This window comes from Neophocaena asiaeorientalis, unplaced genomic scaffold, assembly GCF_003031525.2.
Source record: "Neophocaena asiaeorientalis asiaeorientalis breed wild unplaced genomic scaffold, Neophocaena_asiaeorientalis_V1.1 scaffold134, whole genome shotgun sequence".
In the NCBI taxonomy this organism is placed as follows: domain Eukaryota; kingdom Metazoa; phylum Chordata; class Mammalia; order Artiodactyla; family Phocoenidae; genus Neophocaena; species Neophocaena asiaeorientalis.
This window is the reverse complement of record NW_020185339.1, coordinates 3,935,781-3,956,480: the sequence shown is the minus strand read 5'-3', so window position 1 is coordinate 3,956,480 and position 20,700 is coordinate 3,935,781.

Here is a 20,700-nt window from a genome sequence, read left to right as displayed (position 1 = left end):
CATTGCATGGACGGATGACGACAGTGTGCCATGAGCTGAGAAATATGAGTCACCCAATTCTTGACACCTGGGGTCCCTAAATAACCACACACACCAACAGGAATCACTCTTACTGTAAAGAATGACTTTTAGGGGGCAAAAGCCAATGTAAAATATCTAGTTACGAATCCATAGTGATTGTCCACGTGAGATACGGTGGTTGGTAGATTGGACTAGAATAAAAGTGGAGATGAGAAGAAGTGGATGCATTTAAAAGATACTGGGGAGGTAGGGACTTCCCTGCTGGCACAGTGGTTAAGAATCCCCCTGCCAATGAAGGGGACATGGGTTCGATCCCTGGTCCAGGAAGATCCCACATGCCACAGAGCAAGCCCGTGTGCCACAACTACTGAACCTGCACCCTAGAGCCCACTAGCCACAACTACTGAGGCCGCGTGCCACAATTACTGAAGCCTGCACACCTAGAGCCCATGCTCTGCAACAAGAGAAGCCACCGCAATGAGAAGCCCACGCACTGCAACGAAGAGTAAACCCCGCTCACTGCAACTAGAGAAAGTTCGCATGCAGAAACAAAGACCCAACGCAGCCAAAAATAAAATAAATAAAACAAATTAAAAAAAAAAAGATACTGGGGAGGTAAAAATCTATAGGGTCTGATGCTGGATTGGCTATTGCATGAGGAAAGATAGGGAGATTTCAAAGATAATTCCTAGGTTTCTGATTCTGATGTTATCATTTGCTAAAAAAGCAAATATTAGCATAGGAATTTCCTCATCATTTTTGATCTGTTTCTATATTTATAATTTTTATCATCTACTTGAAATACATTCAGATAGTAGTGTTCATGAAGCTAACACTATAGTATATTTTATCGATAGATGCTTGAATTACGTCTTATGGAATTCATACTTCATATTTTCTGATTCATTTCAACTTCAGATAAAATGATGAATTAAATGAGTCCAGTTAGCACTTTAGATTACGGGACGTTACTATATTAAAAAAATAATCATTAAAGCTCCAGGATTCAGGGCTTTGTACTTTGCAAAGCATTACTTAAACAAATTGAGGTAGTGACAAATGAAGAGCACAGAGTCTGATAACATAAAATGAAACCCACAGCAATTATTTGCAGTTGGTTGAGGTCAATTTAGTTGAAGCACCTTGCGAGAGATAAACACACACACATATTTAAACTGAAATTTAAAAGTGACTGTCTCTAAGTATTGAAATTAATCATTCTTATTCTCATCTTTCTATTGCACCCTATACCTTTATGATAGCACTTAGCACTTTCTGCCGTGAATTATAATTATTGGTGTTGTATGCCTGTGCCTCCTACTCAATTATAACCTTTTACTGGGAAAAGAAAATACCTCATTTTTTGTATCCTACTTGCCACCCACACATTGCTTAGTGCATAATGATCACTCAATATATGTTTGTTGAATTTAGTTTTTTATATATATATATATATTTTTTTTTTTTTTTTTTTTTTTTTGCGGTACGCGGGTCTCTCACTGTTGTGGCCTCTCCCGTTGCAGAGCACAGGCTCCGGACGTGCAGGCTCAGCGGCCATGGCTCACGGGCCCAGCCACTCCGCTGCATGTGGGATCCTCCCGGACCGGGGCACAAAACCGTGTCCCCTGCATCGGCAGGCGGACTCTCAACCACTGCGCCACCAGGGAAGCCCGATTGAATTTAGTTATCTTTTAAATTATCCATTTTAACTTCTGCTGAGACATTTTCTTTTAATAGACTGGATCCGAGCCAGTTTTCCTAAGGAAATGAAAATGACTTTATAAGCGTGAGCTTATATTTGATGAACCTGACTGCTAGACCCTGAAGCATTGTAAAATACATTTTGAAACTCCATTCAAAGAATTTGTCATGTTCTTTTCTCTTAGATTTTCCCCCCATTCTTGTTACTCTTACTGTTCTGACCCAATTATACTCCTGGCATCTGAAAAGCAACTCTTCGGCAAGAAATGATGATAGAAATCTGTGTTAACAGAGGTTTGAATTTTGCCAATCTCACATAAAAGAGGAAAACAAGTGAATTTATACGTGAAAGTGCTTAGAACAGTGACCAATAAATCTTCAATGTATCTTAATTCCTCTCTATACACTACTTCTCTCCCCCTACTCTAATTCAGTCGTTCAGCAAATATTGAGTATTTGTGGTAGTTGGGACACATCCATCAATCAAACAAACCAAAATACCTGCTACTGTGGAGCTTACATTCAAGTGGAGGGAAATAGACAAAATAAAATAAGCAGCATAAAAGATGCAGGGGAGGGGGAGTGAATATAAACACACATGTATGTTGTTGGAGGTGATGAGTACTAAGGAACAAAAGGTTAAGTAGAACAGGGTATTATGGGCTGGAGATGTGGAGGGGTGTGGACAGGCAGGTTGCAATATTAATTTGAGTGGTAAGAGTAGACCACATTGTGAAAATAAGACCTGAACACAGCTTTGAAGGATCTGCAGGAATTAGTCAAACAGGGGAGGGTATTCTGGGCACAGAGAACAGCTAGCTCAAAGGCCTGAAGGTGGCCATGCCTGATATTTTTGAGGAACAGCATAGAGGCCAATGTGATGGGAGGGGAATGAGCTAATGGTAGGACTTGAGACAGAGAAGTGAGAGCTGGGTTACAGGAAGCCTTGAAGGACATTTTAAGTACCTTGGCCTTTATTCCTGGTGAAGAGTCATTACAGAGTTCTAAGCAGAGGAGTGACACTATCTGACTTTTATTTTTAAAGGATCTGGATGCTGTGCTGAGAATAGATTGGGGGTGGGTATGTGGAATCAGGGAGACCAGTTAGGAAGTTATTACAGTAATTCAAGTGAGAGATGGTGTCTGGGACCAGGATGATGGCAATGGAATTAGTGAAAAGCAGTCAGCTTCTGGATACATTTTGAAGGTCGAGGCAACAGAATTATCTAACAAACGGGAAGTAGGATGTGAGAGAAAAAGTGGAGTTGGGGGTCACTCCAATGCATATGCCTTAAAAAAAAGTGGCAGGTTGGAGCTGCCACAAATTAAGATGAGAGGGTACTGAATGGGGGGTGAGGTAGTCAGAAGTTCAATTCGGATGTACTAGATTTGAGATGTCTATTAGTCATTTGAGAACTTACCTTTGAACTTCTTGGTTGAAAAAGAGCTTTGAGACTACAGTAAATAGAGTATTTGTCTGTCTAATCAATAACGTGTCTTTACAAATTAAGAGGTTCATTTGTGGAAAGGATTGGATGTCTTGCATAGGGCTACACAGCATGACAATTGTTGTCACAAACAGTTGTTCTTTCAAACTTCAACCTAGTCATGGTCAGATTGCATAACCATAGCCATGGTCAGAATCCTCTGGCCTACTGAAGGGAAAATCTGTCAAGGGTAATGATTCCAGTCACCCGAGAAGGGGCTTATGGGAAACCTCCCTTGTAACAAAGACATACAACTAGCACTCATTAAGAGTTTGCATCATGCCAGACCCACTGTCCCGTGATCTCACTTAAGGCTCACAGCAGGCCCGTGCGCTAGGTCCTGTAACTTTTACCCCCATCTTACATAGAAGGAAAAGAAATTACACAGAGATTAAGCAATTTGCTAGTAAGGCACAGAGCTGGGATTTAAATCCAGCATTCTGACTTCTGAGTCTCAAGTTCTGTACCTTCTCCCTTCTCCCTTCAGCTTAAGTGTTCAAGTCCTATGAAAACGCAGTCAGTGCTCAGAAGGGTAACTTTGAAAGCCCGTCACCATGTCTTTTATGGCAATTGAGGATATGACAACAGGTGTTTTGACAGAGGGAGGAGCAATCACGTGACTACTCGGCACTCAGGGAAGATGGGTGGCTGGGGTTACAGACAGTGTAAGAGTCAAAGACCTGGGAGGGGGAAGGTTAGAACCCCCAGATTTCAAAGACAAGTTTTCCAACTTGATTCTACGAAAGACTAATTATCCGTTGGAGAAGACCTGTTTAAATAAAACCCAGGGAAGGTTTTACAACATTAAGGGATTGTAGTCATACCTCGGATATGTTGCAGGTTCAGCTCCACACCATTGCGATAAAGTGAGTCACAAAGGTTTTTGATTTTCCAGTGCATGTAAAAGGTATGTTTATACTATACTGTAGTCTACTGAGTGTGCAGTAGCATTATGTCTAAAAAAACAATGTACATACCTTAATCAAAAGATTGCTAAAAGATACTAACCATCATCTGAGCCTTCAATGAGTCATAATCTTTTTTGCAATAGTAACATTAAAGATCACTGATCACAGATCACCATAACAAATATAATTGAAAAGTTTGAAATTGCGAGAATTACCAAAATGTGACACAGAGACACGAAGTGAGCAAATGTTTTTGGAAACATGGTGCCAATATACTTGCTCATCTCAGGGTTGTCTCAGACTTTCAATTTGTAAAGAAAGCAGTATCTGCAAAGCACAATAAAGCAAAGTTCAGTAAAATGAGGTAGTCCTATATTTTAAATTAAATGAAAAATACATATCATGGTGATCTTGTGTATTAAAGAATAGTTTGTTTAAACTTGCCTAGAAACAAGAATTTTATACTGCAATTTTATTGATTTATAGTTGATGGAGTGGAGTTTAATTTAAAATGTGCCAATGACTAAACTAAACTCTTTATTGGCACTTACACATGAAGTTAAACTGAGAATTCACTTTTCTTCTTTTTGCAGCTAGCCTTGCTATGACTAGAGAGAACTTCTAGGGATGTCTCTGTCAGTAGATTAACTATGGTGACAACACACAATGTTCACCTTCTTTAGACACTTCAAGTAATTCCAGGAAGCAGGGGCGGTACATGTGGACATCTTTCCTTTTATTAGTACTTGCTCACTTTCAGAGAGGAGACCCTGCCTCTTCAATCCAAACCCACAAAGTATATGACAGTTGATAAAGTCTTTAAGTATATTGAGATGGAAAATGGCTGAGACGTTTTGTTTTAGCATATGCCTTCTGGCATCCTCTATTTTTGAAAACAAAAGCACTACTGTTTGTCAATCACTTTATGTCTTCGGCTTTATTTACGCTCCTTTTGTTGTAAGTTTTTGACATTTTCATGTTCAAGTGATCGAAGAGCCTTTATTGCAAGGCATTTGTCTGCTACCTGGTGGTCAGATGGAAAACTGCACTTTCAAGCACTAAAAAACCATGTGTGTATTTCTGAATCACATTAAAAAATAATAATAATATTTCAAATTGGCATTCAGAAGTCCATTGTCTTTCATTTTATCAGTAGGTGTGTCCTGCATTAGGTTAAATCATTGTTTTCTTAATTTCACTGAGGCTTCAAATATCCCTTTCATTATAATATCCTAACATTTATACAGAGAAATTTTTATTTGCTTCATTTCAAGTGTACAGAGCTATAGTCTGGAATATCAGTTATTAAGGAGCAAAAAAAGGAGAAAAGCAAGATTAAGGGTCATTCCTAGAATTGGGAGGGAGACTGGCGTTTCACAAGATGCTTCTGAATTGCTGGAATGGTAGGTAAGACCTAGGTTTTTCTCTGGTTTGTCTTCCTTATAACACATACACACACATGAAGAAGGCAGGCTTTTCTTGGCAGTGACTATTCATTTTTTATAATTTTCCATTTTGATATCCAGGCCCAAAGTGGTATGGCAACTGTTCAGTCTAACTCAGTACCCCTAGAAAGACAAATGCGTCAGCTTCTCTTTCCTAGGTTTTCTCTCCTATAAGTTAAGTCCCCAAATCCCCTAAAACATATGCACACCCAACAGGAGGTAGGTTTACCTACCCATCTGCAAGTAACTCTGAAAATCCATAAGCAGAAGCAGGATGACTGTGACACTAATGAGGCTTAAAGCTTGGGGCTCCTCACTTGCAGCAGCCAGCCCTGCGAGAGGCCCGAGCAAATGTTTTCACATAATCATGTGTTCCTATACGATTAGCAAAAAATAAAGCATTTTAACGTAATCCGTCAAAACCATTTTTCACTGACTGGCACTTCTTTATATTTCCCCTACAGTGGCCTTGGGCATTTTAGGTTTGGGACAAGGGCACGATGAGTTGCGGATACTCCATTTTAATTGTAATTTATAAAGCCAGTTTGGAATGTTTCAATAAAAGAAGGGAGAAATTATAAACTCTTGATGTGGATATATATGGATATTATTGTACCACTTTAAAATGTATTTAATAATGAACTGAGAGGACATATAAATTCACATGAGTGAAACATGAAAAGAAAAGGTCACAAAAATGAGTGATTGGGACTTCCCTGCTGGTGCAGTGGTTAAGAATCCACCTGCCAATGCAGGGGACATGGGTTCGATCCGTGGTCCAGGAAGATCCCACGTGCCACGGAGCAACTAAGACCGTGCACCACAACTACTGATCCTGTGCTCTAGAGCCCGTGAGCCACAACTACTGAGCCCATGCACCACAACTACTGAAGCCCGCGCACTCTAGGGCCTGCATGCCACAACTACTGAGCCCGCGTGCTGCAACTACTGATAGGCTGTGCACCTAGAGCCCATGCTCCGCAATAAGAGAAGCCACCACAATGAGAAGCCAGCACACTGCAATGAAGAGTAGTCCCCACTCACTACAACTAGAGAAAGCCTGCATGCAGCAACATGGCCAAAACAAAAATTAAAAAATGAATAAATAAATACATAAAAGAAAAACTATGACCAAAAAAAAAGAAAAGAAAAAAATGAGTGATAAAATCAATACGAATTAATCTGATATTGAGGAGTGAATTACAACAAAAAAACAAATCAGATAATATCCAAAATAGAATTTTATTAAGAGGTAAAGATAAGCTTGAATAAAAGTAATAAGTAGGCTCTTGGCTTGATAATCCAGTCAAAAGGAAGTATTCCATATGAACAGAGTGGGAAAAGATAAACTGCTTGCCGATTTGGTAAGAAATACTGAGAGAAAAAGAAAACTTTAAAAACTCGCAATGCACTACCACTACAGTGAGGACATCAGTAACAAAGTGTTTAGAGAGTGTTGACCTAAAATAAATAGACTGCCAGATATTTCTCCAGCAACAATGAGTTTATTCAGGATCAGCAGAGAATTGCAACTCAGGGTCTGCAACCATGATGAGCCACCTGAAGTCCCTGAGTAACGAGAAGGAGAACACCTTTATAGAGGGAAAACCGAAGTTGGGAGGGTAGTGGAAAACAGAGGCCATGGCTTTTCACTGGCCAAGTCCCTGCCAGGGAAGGAGAGGAGTCTTTCTTCTTCTAGGTGGGCTCTGCTATCCTCATAGGGCATGAGAGCTCCCTGTTCTGGTCTCCAGACTCTATTTAATGGAGGTTTCTCATTATTATTTTTTTACAAGAGTATTGTCAATTCAAATAGAATTAATATTAAGATAAATCATGAGCAAACACTCTCCTGAGACTTTATGACTTATATATGACAGAAGGTTTTCCAAATTTAACCATAGTCCTAAAAAATTAATTTTATGTTCCAAATATCAAGTCATGAAGTTTTAAGAAACTCTACCAAAAACAAAAAACAAAAAAAAAAATAACAACAAAGTTTAATCAACCAGTTTAGAGGAGACTGCTAAATGATCTTTCTATTTTTTCCACGGAAAATATTATTAAGTCAATGTTGTATCTCTTATTATTAAGTCAATGTTGTATCCAGAGACAATTCATATGGACTTCCCTGGGGGGCAGGTGGTTCTAGAGCCACCTGCCAATGCAGGGGACACGGGTTTGAGCCCTGGTCTGGGAAGATCCCACATGCCAGGAAGATCCCACATGCCACGGAGCAACTAAGCCCATGCGCCACAACTACTTAGCCTGTGTGCCACAACTACTGAAGCCCACATGCCTAAAGCCTGTGCTCCGCAACAAGAGAAGCCACTGCAATGAGAAGCCCATTCACTACAACCAAGAGTAGCCTCCACTCACCCCGCAACTAGAGAAAGCCCACGTGTAGCAACGAAGACCCAACGTAGTCAACAATAAATAAATAAATAAATTTACAAAAAAGAGAGAATTCATAGACAGCAAAAAGAAAAAAAAAAAAACCGAAGAAAAAGAACAAGAAAGGGAAAGTTAGAAATTATGTAACATCTGGATTTTGTGGAATTTGTCAAGTTGTGAAAATTTATAATTTCTTGTGATTTCTTTCTCACTCTAAATAAATATGCAGTTTCACCTAATTTTTATTTGCAACTTTTCTTTAAAAGCTTCATTTTCCACCTCTCCTCAGTATAAACTTCAGGTCCCTCAAAAGCAGAATTTACCCCTATACACACCTTTACTGTAACTGTTACCAATCATGGGTCCCTCCTCAATTCTTATAAAGCAATGTCTCTCTCTCTCTCTCTCTCTCTCACACACACACACACACACACACACACACACTCAATTGTGATTTAATTTCCTCTAAGAATAAAGACCATCGCTAATTATTAGAGAAATGCAAATCAAAACTACAATGAGGGGCTTCCCTGGTGGCGCAGTGGTTGAGAGTCCGCCTGCCGATGCAGGGGACACGGGTTCGTGCCCCGGTCTGGGAAGATCCCACATGCCGTGGAGCATCTGGGCCCATAAGCCATGGCCGCTGAGCCTGCGCTTTCGGAGCCTGTGCTCCGCAACGGGAGAGGCCACAACAGTGAGAGGCCCGTGTACCGCAAAAAACAAACAAACAAAAAAAACTACAATGAGGTACCACCTAATGCCAGTCAGAATGGCCATCATCAAAAAGTCTACAAATAACAAATGCTGGAGAGGATGTGGAGAAAAGGGAACCCTCTTACACTGCTGGTGGGAATGTAAATTGGTGCAGCTATTATGGAGAACAGTATGGAGGTTCCTTAAAAAACCAGAGTTGCCATATGATCCAGCAATCCCACTCCTGGGCATATATCCCGAAAAGATGAAAACTCTAATTCAAAAAGATACATGCACCCCAATGTTCACAGCAACACTATTTACAATAGCTGAGACATGGAAGCAACCTAAATTTCCATCAACAGAGGGATGGATAAAGCAGATGTGGTATATATATACAACAGAATATTATTCAGCCATAAAAAAGAACCAAATAATGCCATTTGCAGCAACATGGATGAACCTAGGGATTATGACACTAAGTGAAGTAAGTCAAAGACAAATATCATATGATATCACTTATATGTGGAATCTAAAAAAAATGATATAAATTTACTTAATGAACTTATTTACAAAACAGAAATAGACTCACAGACATAGAAAACAAACTTACGGTTACCAAAGCAGAAAGGGGAGGGAGGGATAAATTGGGAATTTGGGATTAACAGATACATACTACTATATATACAATTTTGCTGTACACCTGAAGCATTGTAAAAAACTGTACTTCAATTTTTAAAAACTGGTTAAAAAAAAAGACCCAGAGGCTTTCCAAAAGTCATTTCATTAACATAACATAAGACGCCTTTATTGTTCTCAACACAGGAAGTACCAAAGGTTTTAGGAGCTTTCTGCCACAAAGTGGGTCAAAGACCAAATACAGTCTCCCCTCTGTATTCAACAGGGATTGGTTCCAGGACCCTCAGGGATACCAAAACCCAAGGATGCTCGAGTCTCTTATATAAAACGGTATAGTATTTGCACATAAACTATGCAGCACATCCTTCTGTATACTTCAGATCATCTATAGATTATTTTAATACCTACTACAATGCAGATGTTATGAAATAGTTGAAAACAAAATGTAAATGCTAGGTAAATAGTTGCAGGCATGTGGCAAACTTAAGTGTTGCTTTTTGGAACTTTCTGGAATTATTTTTCCCAATATTTTCTATCTGAAGTTGGCCGAATCCTTGGATGCAGACCTGGAGGATATGGAAGGCTGACTGTATTTTTTATTACAAATAATATCATCCAGGGCTGTGTCACAGGACCCAGTGGTAAGGCTAGGTAAGAATCATGAGATTGGAAATATACAAAGTGCAGTGAATATTCAATTCACAAATCCCCTCAGTTTATGGCACACAAGCACACAACCTTGCACAAGGTTAGTCACGCAAAGAAGAAAGAGAAAAAGAGGTAACGAACCACTCTGAAGAGGGATCCAGGAAGCAGCGTCTCAGCATGAGAGGTGGTCTCCAGTCCAACAACTGGACTTGCGCTCATCTCGAAGTTGCCTTCTGTTCTGACAGAGCCTGCGGCAGCATCCCTCCGGAACAGCTCGCAACAGCTTAAAGTCTGGTCAAGTCGCTCCTGGTCTCTTAAGGAGGCTGCTAGTAGGGTGTAACAATTATGCCCCAAGGGGTCTTGCCTCTATGAGATCTCCTGTTTCAGTGAAGTCTTTTCACGGACGTTACCAAACAAATTTCTTGTCTAAAGCAACGCTCTAAGACACTCGCAGTCCTATATTGGACGTTTTGAAACTAATAATGGCAGTTCACACCGGCCATTGTGATTCCATTTTGAATTACTTAGCTTAAATCCTATGAGTTTCACACACGATGAGTAGAAATCATAACGCAAAAGAAATCACATCGTAATCGGCTATTGTAACAGCAGAACCAGCCCCAAACCGGCCTGGTCCTGTTTCTAACAAGATACTGAGTTGTTTTTCAGAAACAACAGAACAAAACTGCAAGTCATGCAGCCGGAGCACGCTCGGCGGAAAAAATTTTGACCTCACACACTAGCCGGAACCAAAATTTCAGGAGCCAAAGAGCCAGGACATGACCGGAACCTGAAGGCAAGAACACTTTCAGAAGTGAAGGGTCCATAGTTCCGGAAGATGTGCAGCTGAAGCCTCTTTACCGCATCTTGCCATAAATGGCCAAGTTCCAAAGCCCTGCAATGGAAACCTGCCCCGCCCGTGCTTCCGCATAGCAGCCCTCCCCCACAACGCATAAAAAGCTTGACCTCATCCCAGATGAGGGGAAGACGGATTTAAGCCTCGCCTCCTTTCTCCTTGTCGGTCGACCTCTCAAAAACCGGTGCCATAGTACTGGCTTCTGTGATCTTCTGACAGTGAGCCCTTTATTCAGTCACACTGTTACCTGATTGGTTAAATTTTGAAGCAAGTCCTTTGCTAGAATTGGACTTTGATTTAAAGGTAAGGACTCACAAAAGGATAAAATAAGTTTAAAATTAGAGTGTAACAGAATTGTGATAGGATTTTTTGGTTTGTTTCTAACCTTTTTTTTTTTTTTTCAGAATCTCTATACCTTGTGGGTTTTTTGTTTCTAACCTGTTTTTTTTTCAGCAACGTTTACTTGAATTTCCCCCTTGCAATATCATGGACAGATTCCACAACTTTCTGGTAGCTTATTTTATGGAAATTAAACCCAATTCTATTTAAAACTGCAATTTTTATGTTTGATACACAGTTCTTCTCCAGAGTGTACCTAAGCTGTGCTGTGCAAAGTGTGGTTGACAGACTCTTTTTGGTCCATGAGGTTTGCTACTGGTAAGAGGCAAAGTAAGTGAGAATAAGCATTTAGCAGCTTGTGGAGTAACTTGACATTGATGTAACATCCAAGCCCATCCAAGCCCTTCCTCTAAGTTCTACTCCGTCACATGGATACAGTGCCACTGCTGAGGCCCTTATCTGTGAATCCTGAAGGCCACAGGGAATTGGAATGAAGTGGAGATTCGTCCCCATCTTCTTCCCAGGCACCATATTCCCTTCAAGCCCTGCTGGCACAAACCCTGAAGGGGGTCCCCCTAACTTTCATCTCTTTGTTCATGTATGTCCCCACACCCCACACGTCAAAGCTCTCCTAAGAACCCTCTCGTGGCACTCAGCTGTAGAAGCAACAGCAACATCAGGGAACAATAGATTTCTGCAGCTCAGTAGCCATTCATCTGGGGAGTGAGGTTCTAGTAACTTTTTTCTTTTTTAATTAATTAATTAATTGATTGATTTTGGGGGGGCTGTGTTGGGTCTTTGTTGCTGTGCACGGGCTTTCTCTAGTTGCAGTGAGTAGGAGCTACTCTTTGTTGCGGTGCGAGGGCTTCTCATTGCGATGGCTTCTCTTGTTTTAGAGCACAGGCTCTAGGCACGCAGGCTTCAGTAGTTGTGGCTCGCAGGCTCAGTAGTTGTGGCTCGCGGACTTCAGTAGTTGTGGCCCACGGGCTCTAGAGCGCAGGCTCAGTAGTTGTGGCGCATGGGCTTAGTTGCTCCGTGGCATATGGGATCTTCCCGGACCAGGGCTCAAACCCGTGTCCCCTGTGTTAGCAGGCAGATTCTTAACCACTGTGCCACCAGGGAAGCCCCTAGTGACTTTTTTTCTTACAGTCACCTCTACTCTTTATGAGAGATTGTCTTGAAGCTCCCGTCTCTCACATGGCTTAGCCTGGTTGGGAGTGGAGGTGGAGATTGAAAGCTTTCTCTCCAAAAACTGCATTTTCTCTCTCTCTCTCTCTCTCTCTCTCTCTCTCTCTGTTGCTGTGGTGTTTGGTGGTATGAGAGAGGTTGAAGTTAGTGGGGTAATTCAACTACCTCTTAGAAAGTCCAAGGTTTTCTTTAGATTATAGGAACATATGATAAATTCTGATTTCAGCTTCAGGCCTTAGCCATCATTCTGAACAATAGAAAAACAAATTCTCTCAACATCCTGTTATATCTGCCTCAGTGGATTACATTCTGTTTGAGAGGAAAAGGTTGAAACCACCTGTGATGGTTAATCTTATGTGTCAACTTGACTCGGCTAAGAGATGCCCAGAGACCTGGTAAAATGTTTCTGGGTGTGTCTATGAGGGTGTTTCTGGAAGGGATTAGCATTTGAATCAGTAGACTGAGTAAACGTCACTCTCACCCGTGCAGATGGGTAGTCATCCAATCCATTAAGGGCCAGAAATAGAACAAAAAGGCAGAGGAAGGGTGAAATTACTCTTTGCTTGAGTTGGGACATCCATCTTCTCCTGCCCTCTGATATAGACGCTCCTGGTTCCAGTTGGCAGGTGGCGGATCATGGGACTTCTCAGCCTCCATAGTCACAGGAGCCAATTCCCATAATAAATCTCCTCTTATATACATCTATCTGTTTATCCTTTTGGTTCTGTTTCTCTGGAGAACCCCAACTAACACATCATCCTATTAGCTGTCGCCTTCTACATGGGCAGCTGGGAACCCAAGCAGCAACTATGCAGAGTAGTCTGACTTCTGAGGAGGGACAGCAACCCAGAGTTCAGGGAATTCCTGACTTTGGACTCAGTTGTTTCCTTTTCTAATAGTAAGCCACATCTAGACTTCCATATGCAGGTAGTCTATTTCTCTGAAATAAAAGATGTTGTCTAAAGCAACGCTCTAAGACACTCGCAGTCCTATATTGGACGTTTTGAAACTAATAATGGCAGTTCACACCGGCCATTGTGATTCCATTTTGAATTACTTAGCTTAAATCCTATGAGTTTCACACACGATGTAAAATGTGTTTATATATGTGAAGCTCTTAGAACAGTGCTTGGAACATGGTAAGCACTTAATAAATGTTAATTGTTAACTATAACTTTGCCTACTGAGGATTCTTTACCAATCATCTTATTTCAGTAAAAGTACTCTTGTGGACTGATTGCAAAAATGGCTGTTTTCTGTCTCTCTGTGTATGCGTGCCCTTTGCAATGAACTTCTCCTTTCAAAACATAGAGACTTGGGCTTCTCTGGTGGTGCAGCGGTTGGGAGTCCGCCTGCCGATGCAGGGAACATGGGTTCATGCCCCGGTCCGGGAAGATCCCACATGCCGTGGAGCGGCTGGGCCCGTGAGCCATGGTCGCTGAGCCTGCACGTCCGGAGCCTGTGCTCTGCAACAGGAGAGGCCACAACAGTGAGAGGCCCGCATACCGCAAAAAAACCCCACAAAAAACATAGAGACTTCACCCCCAGTCCTTGAACCTGGGCTGGCCTTGTGACTTGCTTTGGTCAATAGAATGTTGTGGAGGTGACATTGTGTCAGTTTAACTCTCAAAAGGCTTTGTGGACTTTTGCTCTCTCTTGAATTCTTTCCCTTTGCCATGGGAACAAGCCCAAACTATCCTGCTGGAGGATAGGACACCATGTGGAGGATTGCTGAGGCACCTCAGTTGGGAGTCAGCCAACCAAGAAGCTGAGCTGCTGAGCTGATTCAGGGCGATTGATTATGGATACTTGGCGAAGCCCAGGCGGCCAAACCCACAAGGACTTCCTGTCTGAGCCCAGCCTAAATTGATGAGTTTCAGAATTAAGAACTAATACATGATTCCTGTTTTAAGCCAAGATTTGGGGTAGTGCTCCTCCTCTAGTCAATGTCTATCTCAAAGCTATTCCAGACTCCTTCCATACCTATCAAATCCCACTCAGATTTTACCACCCATTTCAACTGGTATCTCTTCTAAGAAGATTTTTCTAGTTTCTCTGTATTATCTCACCTGTAATTGACCCCCTTTTTGATATGTGTCCATTTTGTGGTTCATTTCCTAGCTTGCCTTGAGTAGAACTATTAGTGTGTTACTCTTTTTTGGATTCCCTGCAGCTAACAAATGATACTCAGTAGACATGAGGTTGTGACCGGGGCTAGCCAATCATGCCACCTTTTCCCATAGTGATTTGCCTCAGGTGGTGAGCACCAGAGCCAAGCAGGGCCATTCAGAGACTGCCTGTACGATATAGACTCTGAGAATAAGAGTCTAGTTTTCTTTTTAGACTAAGAGCTATAAGGATATATGCCTGGTACTGCAAGGACTGAGGGAGAAACAGACAAGGGAGAGAAACTGACTAGCAGGGAGAACAAGGGCCACAGACAAAAAGAGGAGAGACAAGTAGAGCTGAGAAAGAGAGAGGAGGTGAAAACTCTATCAACACTGAGATCCCAGATCTGGCCTGCTTTGGCGATAGTGAATTCTCTTTTTCACTCAAGCTCTATTCAGTCTTGTTTTTGTTACTTGCAACAAAATGGAATCCTCCCAGTCATCCTGTGAGTTGAAGAAGGTCAATAAGAACCATCATCCTAGGGCTTTATCATTTCTAGGTAGGTAGACAACATCTTGTTTTGTCTAAATTGGGGCACTTCTGAGAGTTGAAGGGGGTGCTGTAATTATTCTGAGAAAACAGGTGTTAGCTGAGACCGTCCCTGGGTTTCCTAGAAAAAACAAATGAGCCTGGATCTGCAAAGCTGAGGAGCAGATACTAGAAACTTGTTACAAAAAATTCAGGTATAGACCATTTATGGGTCTCCTTCTATGGCAGCCAGTCAGCCTCTCACTCTTATAGCCCTTTTAGATACAACAATGCATTTAATGAACAGAAGCCCATAGGAAGCACGGTTTATGAGACAGGTAGCAATTAAACTCACTGAAACTATGTTGCATTCATGTGGGATATTTCTTGAAGTTCTGTTTGTAATCATTCTAACTTAAAGAATGGAAAAAAGTGCATTTCTTTGTCTATGTATGGGAATGTTCCTTTAGGATATTGTGGTTTGTTTTCCTTAGGTTGGGGGGAGGGATTAAATTAATATGTTTAAATTAAACATTGAGCATGTTTGTTATATAAATGTCATACTCATAAAACAATGTGTTGGCAACACAAAATAACACAATGTGTGGCTAAGGCTAGTGAAATGTTTTGATTTCAATTAACTTTTATTTTTCCGGGTAAGTTAAGGAGTTGAGACAATAGTAATTACTCTCCCAATCCCCCATTCCAAATGCAGCGGTTTGCGGGGGGAGGGGGAGGTCTAATGAAGAGTGGGTAGTTCTGTGTTCTGTTGGAGAGTAGCCATAGGGAGGACCATTAATACAGGACTGGAGTCCAGTTGAAAGCAGTATTATGGTGCCCATTTTGTTTGTTTGGCTGTTGACTTGCAACCCAGTTTTTTTGTTTGTTTGTTTTTGCGGTACGCAGGCCTCTCACCGTTGTGACCTCTCCCCGTTGTGGCCTCTCCCGCGGCGGAGCACAGGCTCCGGACGCGCAGGCTCAGCGGCCATGGCTCACGGGCCCAGCCGCTCCGCGGCATGTGGGATCTTCCCGGACCCGGGCACGAACCCGTGTCCCCTGCATCGGCAGGCGGACTCTCAACCACTGCGCCACCAGGGAAGCCCGAAAACCAGTTTTATCCTTCATCATTTCTCCCGCGGAATAAGTAACCAAATATGTGGGGATAAACCAGCAGTAAATCATTGTGTGTGTGTGTGTGTGTGTGGAGGGGGTGGTGGTGGTGATGGTCATCCAAAATGTTTACATCGACCTCCACATTCATCCTGAGAATAAAAATCAGATCAGAAAAACCTAGGAAATAAGTGATAAGGATTACCACTTTTATCGTTACTTTTTTTTTTAATCAAAATACTCAATGATTAAGGCTTTATTCTCTTTAAAAGTATCTGGTGTTGAGTTCTCAATTCAGATGAACTTCACTGGTGAGCTACTGAGAACTGAGACCCCCAAAATAATCCGGAAGCCATTCTGTGAAGTTGACAAGTGAAAGGTAATTCCTTTTATGAAATATTAAGCACCCACGCCATATGTAATTACTAATTGCAGGAGAAATCAAGATGATAAAGACACAAATGGGTATACTACAAGACAAGCTAAGAAAAGAGCTAAGGAGGGGTACAGATACCACAGTGGGATTTGATGATGGTTAATATCAGGCCTGGAAAAATTAGAAAAAGCTTCTTGGAAGAAGGACCATCTGAAATGGGCCTTAAAAGTTGAGGATTTTTTTTTTGCAGGAGAAGGAGAGAGGCATTTCAGAAATAATCAAAAGCTCAGGGGAAGAAAAGTTTAGGAGTTTCCAGGAATAGGTAGTGGTCAACTTGGATGGCAAGATAGAGCACGGCTGAAAAAGCAGTGCTATCTAGTCCGGAAATCCACATCTCAAACCATACTTGTGTCTAATGTTAGGATGTTAGCATAACCCCGCACATTCACACACACACACACACACCACCCCAAATATTTTGGAAGTGGTGCATCGTAATCTGATACAGTCCTGTATCTTCACCACAGAACACTGCTAGTCTCTCACTGCATTTCATTTCATCTAGAAGAAAAACTTGTGACATTTTTCAGTGTCATGGAACCCCGTGACTTCTATTTCACAGTCCATGTACCAGATTTCGGTACCATCACATTTTACGTTCTGTGTTTTGCCCTTGTAGATGGAGGGGTGGCACTATAGTGTTCTTCTCCAACATCATGTTAGTGTTTTGGTTCAGAGTCTTGACTAGAAATCTTAATTTTTTTTGATGAGGGACCCCTTGGAGAATTTTGAGCAAAGGAATAGCTACAGGGGGAGTTATCAAGCATCAATGTATAGGGAAATTTATATGGGTAGACACAGTAATTGGGAAAACAGTTAAAAGCTCACAGAAGTCCTAGTAAAAAGTACTAAATTTCTGTTCATAGGTAGGAATATTGAAAATGGATAAGACAGTTGCAAGAGACTTTGTCAAAGTAGAATGTAAGAATTGATGTGAATGGCAAATGAGAAAGCCCAGTAGATTTGTACAGAGAACGGTAATATCATTAGTAAAAATAAAAGTGTCAAAAGGGAAGTAGAAGTTAAGTATCGTTTTGGACAAAAGGCTTATGAGTTTACTGTTGTATTACGTGTAAAGCTAAACTTTCCAAAATATTATTTGAAGGAGCTAATTAGCTGGTAGTAGCAAAGAATGATGAGGTAATAAAGTTTTCTTAAGAATACTCCTTGCTTCCACAAATACGAACCAGCATTTAAGTTGCATCATATGCCCATTTAACTGGGAGGGGCCAGAGGGAGAATAAATTTAAATAATGAGTATGATTCCTCTTTCTCAATTTTTGCCTTTCATATTGGTTTTAGAACCTAACCCCTCAATAGCATGACCTCACTGTATGATCTGGAATGGAGAAACACAAGGAACTTAATTCATTTTACTTAATAAATCCAAATATTCAGGTGCCTTCAGCATCTAAACATCCCTCTATATTCATGCTTTAAAAGAACTTAAATTTGAGAATGAAGACCATAATTCCAGTCTGGTATCTAATACTTTTACTTCCCAGCAGCATGTTACCACTTTGGTCAGGCTGAACCACTGCACAATTTTGTAGCTCTTTCAGAAAAATAATGAAAACAATTAGAAAGACAAGATCACATGCAATGGTGAGAAAATAGTACTATGGCCCAATCTTTCCCCATAAATGTGGAATATCCTCGATTCATCTCCCCATTGTGTATTTATTATAAGCCCTTACAGCAAGGGATTTTGTTCTTTCCGTTTTTTTTTTTTTTTTTTTTTGTAGCACCAAATAGACACAGTGGCTAACAATAAGTAATTCTCAAAAGTCATTGCAATAGTTATCACATGTCAGAAATTTTCTGGATCTGTACTTTTATCCATTTCCCTGGCTTGAAGTGTTCTTCATGAGAGTAAGCTGCAACTTAAGGTTGAGTTCTCACTCTGTTTCTGCCACTGATGTGGTTTGTTGATCATAATACTTTACTAATATCTTTTTATATACTACTTTACAATTTCAAAGAACTTTTATATAGTGACCCATTTATGTTACTGACATTTATTTTAATGTAATGGTGTCCCCCAAGCCACAGATAACGCTTAGACACATGAGCTTTTGTGTTATACTGTGTGGGTTCAAATCCCAGTTCCATCTGCTAACTGTGTGACCTTGGACAGGTCACATATCTGTGCTTCAGTTTTCTTGTCTATAAAATGGAACCTACTAAATAGAGTTGTTGAAGGGATTCAATGATATAGTCTATGAATGTACTGAGCATAGTAGTAAGAGCTAAATAAGTGTTAGTTACGAATAAATTATTACCTACCTCACTGGTAGGAGTAAGAGCTAAATAAGTGTTAGTTATGAATAAATTATTACCTACCTCACTGGGGTATAACTACGATGTTTGGGTACACTGAGCAGCATTTTTGAGTGGTGTGTTTAGAAAAGCAAGTTCACATAAGTGTGTGCAGAGTCTTTCATGATTTCCATGGGGTAAGGGATTTCATTTCTTCTATTAGCTGTGCAGAAGGATCCATTAGACAGTAACCCTAATTATTGCTAGAGCAAGTGTTGAGGAGCCCCTCACAGCAAACTCCATGGGGGTGCCGCATCTGTCTTGTTTGCCATTGTGTTTCCAAAACGTAGCATATGCTAGGTATACAATAAATATTTGTTAGATGAATAAACACATGGAAAAGTCTTAATTGCTATGTGATTAATCTTTAGCTCAGGTACATACTAAGAGTCAAATAAGAAAGGAGAAGTGATCTTTTGAAAGCAGGAAAAGATTTAGAGGTGGTGTCTCCAATTACAATGAAAGCCTTAGAGAAAAGTGGTTAATATATATTGAAGGACATATTAATAATATGCTTGATGATATGAATTTTCTTTTTAAAAAATGAAAATATTTTACAAAATTTATAAATGGAGTTCCATGTTTGGATCATCCTTGTCCTATAACTCAGGGACCTTTCATAAATAGCTAGAAAGGTTGAGTTTTATTCATTGTAAAAACTCTGAATCCCCAAACATTCCTATCTAAGTGTTCTCAAACCCTTGAAGCCTTTGAAGTAATTGATTCCAAATTCATATATCTAAAAAGTATTTATAAAGAGTCAATTCTGGTTCTAATTATGTAATTCAGAAATTATAATGCCAATCAGGATAATATAAATAGGTGAAAATTTTCAAATTATCAGAAGGCAAAATTCATTTTTTTGTCTAATTTCATTCATTTATTTAGTTGTCCACTCATTCAACAAATATTAATTGAGCGCCTCTACTGTGCTGGCATTATCCCAGATCCTAGGGATACAGCAGTCCACAAGGCGGTTATAGCCCTTTCTCAGGGATTTTATGATCTAGAGAGGGATGAGATGGGTAGGACTACCCCATGTTTCAGGAGATTTTGCCTTACGTTGGCCTCCCTGAATCTTCAGAGCATTGATTTCTACTTCATGATGCTGTTAAAGCTGGTCTTACTAACAGGCTGTATCTGTGTGATAAACACAAACTAGCCAAAAGATGAGAAATTCAAGCATTATTCACACATCCACAAATATCTATAGATGTTAAAAATAATGTAGACAAAGTATTCCAACGTCTCAGAGTCCTATGGGCACAGTTGAGTAAAATGAACTGAGATCAGATCAGTTTGATTTGTCATGGTTGAAAACTGCATTTGTAAATTGGTATAATCCATCTCCAGCCAAGTTCTTCAGAGACAGCCCTGAATTCTTAAAAAGCTCCTGAATGACAGATTTTGTATTAAGATCTTAGCATTGTCTTAGAAGATAGTCGTAGTTCACATAACTAGAGAATTCCCTATTGATTACATGATTGAGGAAGTACAAAATCTGTTATTCTTTCCAAAGTCAATTGTAATTTAAGCTCATTATCTCCCTGTGGAGGTTCTACTTCAAATGGCAACAGAATCAAAATGTAAATGCCTCAGTGAAAAGGTGTAAGGATTCTTTTACTGAACTATGCTGTGTATTTTGCCTTCAAAATCACAGCAGGAAAGAGTTTAGAAAAATCTGGCCACCAATTAGGTCAAGGGAAAGAATTAAAATTCAGCAGGATCACTGATGAACAGTCACAACAGAGTTTTCCCCAACTTTTAATATCTCATTTGTTTATAGTAAAGCTTCATGTAAGAGCAACATGATATGTCTTTATTTTAATATGATTTTGGACTTGTCAGTGGCTCTAATATGATCAGTAATAATAAAAGGCAT